This window comes from Saccostrea echinata, unplaced genomic scaffold (genome assembly GCF_033153115.1).
Source record: "Saccostrea echinata isolate AGI-Se365-2 ecotype Australia unplaced genomic scaffold, CSIRO_AGI_Sech_v1 ptg000064l, whole genome shotgun sequence".
Lineage (NCBI taxonomy): Eukaryota > Metazoa > Mollusca > Bivalvia > Ostreida > Ostreidae > Saccostrea > Saccostrea echinata.
Genome location: NW_026889813.1, coordinates 8,454,427 through 8,460,101, shown reverse-complemented (window position 1 = coordinate 8,460,101; position 5,675 = coordinate 8,454,427).

Here is a 5,675-nt window from a genome sequence, read left to right as displayed (position 1 = left end):
ACTATGTCCGCTCCATTTCTCCAGAACAGCTTAAGATATGAAAGTTAACTTTGTCAGATATCATAGATAATGACTTGTAGATGTCACCATGAATATTCTTTCCGTCGTCATTACTTCCGGTCGTCACAGAAATTGGATTAAAAAGTCGATTTTTTTCTATTTCTTCGTCTTTCTAACTTCTTTTTTCTGTAATATTCATAGGGTATGTAAAGGCCCCTCTTTGAAGATTTTACGTATTACCAGTTTCCTGATAGGATTAAGAAGGAATTAGATATCTTTAAATATCTTAGAATTTCCGAAAACGTAGGACCAACGTTTCTTAAACACTACAAAATATTGATTTTTCCCCCGTATATATAGTTTGCGGGGACTGCTCAGTGCTCATTCACGTAGGAACTGGTGTAAAGTTAAAACCTACTGGGTGATTTTGATAGGCCAGAAAAACCTTGCCGTTGCCATGGAAACGAGTTTATATTAAATAAAAACGGTTGTATATGATATGTGTGTGCATTTTATTCGCCCCTATTTTTGTCAACTGAAGAAGACATTGCCATCTTTACACCCCCCCCCCCTTTTTCTCTTTTATGTTTTGCATTCTTTATAAAATGATCTTGACTTTCATATCACAAGCAACTCTTCTTGACGTTTTTAAAATTATAAGCCTTAATTCTTTCTACAAAGTAATGCTAATTTACATGTTTATGTTCAAGCCCCCCCCCCTTTCCTCGAAGCAACCAGGTAGAATACACAGATATAAAATTCACAACTTATAAGGAACTTCTTAAGAGTTTCATTAATAAAGTTCGGTTCCCCTGATGTGATTTGATATTTTACTACCATTCATTCTTCTTCTGTTTTGTCTTTAGAATTTATAATTATTTTATTTAGAATTAATTTATCTTTAGAAAGTAGTGATTGTCAGCTGCATTCATTAGCATTGCGCGTTTTCTTCTATATCTATTACTTGCATATTAATAATTTCATTAAATAATATTTAAAAGTATTAAAACTTCATTTCTATTAAATTTTATTCATTTGTAAATCCTTGGATCCGCTCCTGCAGGTGCGCGAAAGCCTCATCACTACTGTAAACAAATTATTCATCACGCCGAAAATGTTCATGATTCCGCTAAACTAAGAAAGTTTACACATAGTTTTTCATCTCATAAACAACCATCAGCCCTGTCCAATGCAGAAATGCTCGAATTGAAGGGGAAAATTCAGGAATTGTTTTGCGTCAACCATGTTTTGACGTGAACCTTACACCGCATTCTGTTATATTCTTAATATTATTGTATAGACGAAATTTGGTAAAGGACTATGTCCGCTCCATTTCTCCAGAACAGCTTAAGATATGAAAGTTAACTTTGTCAGATATCATAGATAATGACTTGTAGATGTCACCATGAATATTCTTTCCGTCGTCATTACTTCCGGTCGTCACAGAAATTGGATTAAAAAGTCGATTTTTTTCTATTTCTTCGTCTTTCTAACTTCTTTTTTCTGTAATATTCATAGGGTATGTAAAGGCCCCTCTTTGAAGATTTTACGTATTACCAGTTTCCTGATAGGATTAAGAAGGAATTAGATATCTTTAAATATCTTAGAATTTCCGAAAACGTAGGACCAACGTTTCTTAAACACTACAAAATATTGATTTTTCCCCCGTATATATAGTTTGCGGGGACTGCTCAGTGCTCATTCACGTAGGAACTGGTGTAAAGTTAAAACCTACTGGGTGATTTTGATAGGCCAGAAAAACCTTGCCGTTGCCATGGAAACGAGTTTATATTAAATAAAAACGGTTGTATATGATATGTGTGTGCATTTTATTCGCCCCTATTTTTGTCAACTGAAGAAGACATTGCCATCTTTACACCCCCCCCCCCTTTTTCTCTTTTATGTTTTGCATTCTTTATAAAATGATCTTGACTTTCATATCACAAGCAACTCTTCTTGACGTTTTTAAAATTATAAGCCTTAATTCTTTCTACAAAGTAATGCTAATTTACATGTTTATGTTCAAGCCCCCCCCCCCCTTTCCTCGAAGCAACCAGGTAGAATACACAGATATAAAATTCACAACTTATAAGGAACTTCTTAAGAGTTTCATTAATAAAGTTCGGTTCCCCTGATGTGATTTGATATTTTACTACCATTCATTCTTCTTCTGTTTTGTCTTTAGAATTTATAATTATTTTATTTAGAATTAATTTATCTTTAGAAAGTAGTGATTGTCAGCTGCATTCATTAGCATTGCGCGTTTTCTTCTATATCTATTACTTGCATATTAATAATTTCATTAAATAATATTTAAAAGTATTAAAACTTCATTTCTATTAAATTTTATTCATTTGTAAATCCTTGGATCCGCTCCTGCAGGTGCGCGAAAGCCTCATCACTACTGTAAACAAATTATTCATCACGCCGAAAATGTTCATGATTCCGCTAAACTAAGAAAGTTTACACATAGTTTTTCATCTCATAAACAACCATCAGCCCTGTCCAATGCAGAAATGCTCGAATTGAAGGGGAAAATTCAGGAATTGTTTTGCGTCAACCATGTTTTGACGTGAACCTTACACCGCATTCTGTTATATTCTTAATATTATTGTATAGACGAAATTTGGTAAAGGACTATGTCCGCTCCATTTCTCCAGAACAGCTTAAGATATGAAAGTTAACTTTGTCAGATATCATAGATAATGACTTGTAGATGTCACCATGAATATTCTTTCCGTCGTCATTACTTCCGGTCGTCACAGAAATTGGATTAAAAAGTCGATTTTTTTCTATTTCTTCGTCTTTCTAACTTCTTTTTTCTGTAATATTCATAGGGTATGTAAAGGCCCCTCTTTGAAGATTTTACGTATTACCAGTTTCCTGATAGGATTAAGAAGGAATTAGATATCTTTAAATATCTTAGAATTTCCGAAAACGTAGGACCAACGTTTCTTAAACACTACAAAATATTGATTTTTCCCCCGTATATATAGTTTGCGGGGACTGCTCAGTGCTCATTCACGTAGGAACTGGTGTAAAGTTAAAACCTACTGGGTGATTTTGATAGGCCAGAAAAACCTTGCCGTTGCCATGGAAACGAGTTTATATTAAATAAAAACGGTTGTATATGATATGTGTGTGCATTTTATTCGCCCCTATTTTTGTCAACTGAAGAAGACATTGCCATCTTTACACCCCCCCCCCCTTTTTCTCTTTTATGTTTTGCATTCTTTATAAAATAATCTTGACTTTCATATCACAAGCAACTCTTCTTGACGTTTTTAAAATTATAAGCCTTAATTCTTTCTACAAAGTAATGCTAATTTACATGTTTATGTTCAAGCCCCCCCCCCCTTTCCTCGAAGCAACCAGGTAGAATACACAGATATAAAATTCACAACTTATAAGGAACTTCTTAAGAGTTTCATTAATAAAGTTCGGTTCCCCTGATGTGATTTGATATTTTACTACCATTCATTCTTCTTCTGTTTTGTCTTTAGAATTTATAATTATTTTATTTAGAATTAATTTATCTTTAGAAAGTAGTGATTGTCAGCTGCATTCATTAGCATTGCGCGTTTTCTTCTATATCTATTACTTGCATATTAATAATTTCATTAAATAATATTTAAAAGTATTAAAACTTCATTTCTATTAAATTTTATTCATTTGTAAATCCTTGGATCCGCTCCTGCAGGTGCGCGAAAGCCTCATCACTACTGTAAACAAATTATTCATCACGCCGAAAATGTTCATGATTCCGCTAAACTAAGAAAGTTTACACATAGTTTTTCATCTCATAAACAACCATCAGCCCTGTCCAATGCAGAAATGCTCGAATTGAAGGGGAAAATTCAGGAATTGTTTTGCGTCAACCATGTTTTGACGTGAACCTTACACCGCATTCTGTTATTAAGGTCTTCCGTTTCAGACGGAAGACCTTATAGTGATTCTACTGTTTCTTTTTATTATTATTTTTTTTTTCCCCTTTTCTTGTCGGAGCGATTTCTCAGAGATGGCTGGACGGATTTTCTTGAAATTTTCAGGAATGATAGAGAATGAAAATACCCCCAGGCGTTTTTTTCATTTTTTCAAAATTCACTTCCGGTCGTCAGATATCTCCGATTTCCGTCTTTTTAAAAAATATTTTGTCCCAGTCATATCTCAAAAACGGTAAGAGATTAAGACACCAAACTCTAATGGTTAATAGATCTTGAGGAGTAGGCAAAACCATTTGGGATAAGAGCGTCAGCCGTCACTTCCGGTTGTCACAGGAAGTGATAATAGAAATCGAAAATTTCAACTTTTCTTTTTTGAATCTTTTTTTGCATCACGTTATTGCATTTCATTTGTAGTTTTGAAATATGTCAGTCCCACCGGAAACAAAAACGACAACTTCCGGTTATAAGAGAAAAACTACATAATTTGGGTATTTTTCTTTCCCATAAATATTTTTTATAGATGACGTATTTGAACTGATTTTTACTTATGTTATTAGGACTGCAAATGTCTAGAGTAACGTCAAAAATCTTTGTAAAATTCACTTCCGGTCGCGCGTTTAGGTGTCCGTAAAATGAGAAATTTTCGGAGTGAGACCTCAGAAACGGTAAGAGATTTTGACACCAAACTTTTATGAGTAATAGACCTTGAGGAGTAGACAAAATCATTTGGGTTAAGAGCGTCAATCGTCACTTCCGGTCGTCACAGGAAGTGATCAAAGAAATCGAAAATTTCAACTATTCTCTTTTGGAATAAGACTTGCATCATATAATTGTATCTTTTTCACAGTTTTGATATGTGTTGGTTCCACCCGAAACAAAAAACAACAACTTCCGGTTATAAGAGAAAAACTACATCATAGGGTTTTTGGATTTTCCCATACATATCGCTTATAGATAGAGTTCTTTAAATGATTTTTATATATGTTATTGAGACTGCAGATGTCTAAATTGACGTCAAACATCTTAGTATAATTCACTTCCGGTTGCGTATTTTCCTGCCCTCAAATTGAGATTTTATTCACCTAATTGCTCAGCACCAGTAAACGACTGAAGTCTAAAACTTTCAGGACTGATAGTCAGTCACCAGTTTTTCTACATCATGTGAAAATCGTACGTTGCCGTCAGTTTCCGTCGTGACCGGAAGCGATGCAAAAAAAGTGAATTTTCCAAGTTTTGTTTTCTTTTTACAGAAATGTTTGGCTAATGCAGATGTTAGATAGACTAAAACCATGCAAATCATTTTCACTGGGAGTGCCGGCCTAAAAACCGGACGTTGTTTCAAACATGAGTAGTTTTTCATGGAAACTTTTAGGGATGATCAGTTGTGAATAATTTAGGTGTAGAATGAACATTTTATTTGTTTGGAGTAATTTCAGTCTTGATGAAGTAAAAAAAAAAAACATAGAAAGTAAATTTATTTCCGGGATTTTCTCATGACCTTGACCTTTGATCTTAACCTTTGATCTTGACCTTGAACTTCGATGACCTTGACTTTTGACCAAAAGGTCAGAATCAATAATAAATTTACTCCTCTTTCTCCCCTCCCCTTCCCCAAAAAAATCAAAAAAAAAAAAATCAGATTAATATCAGCCTAGAATATTTCTCTAGAACTCATACAACACCTCGGATCGACATAAAATTTCGGGGTTTTGCAGAAGATACCTGAAAGAA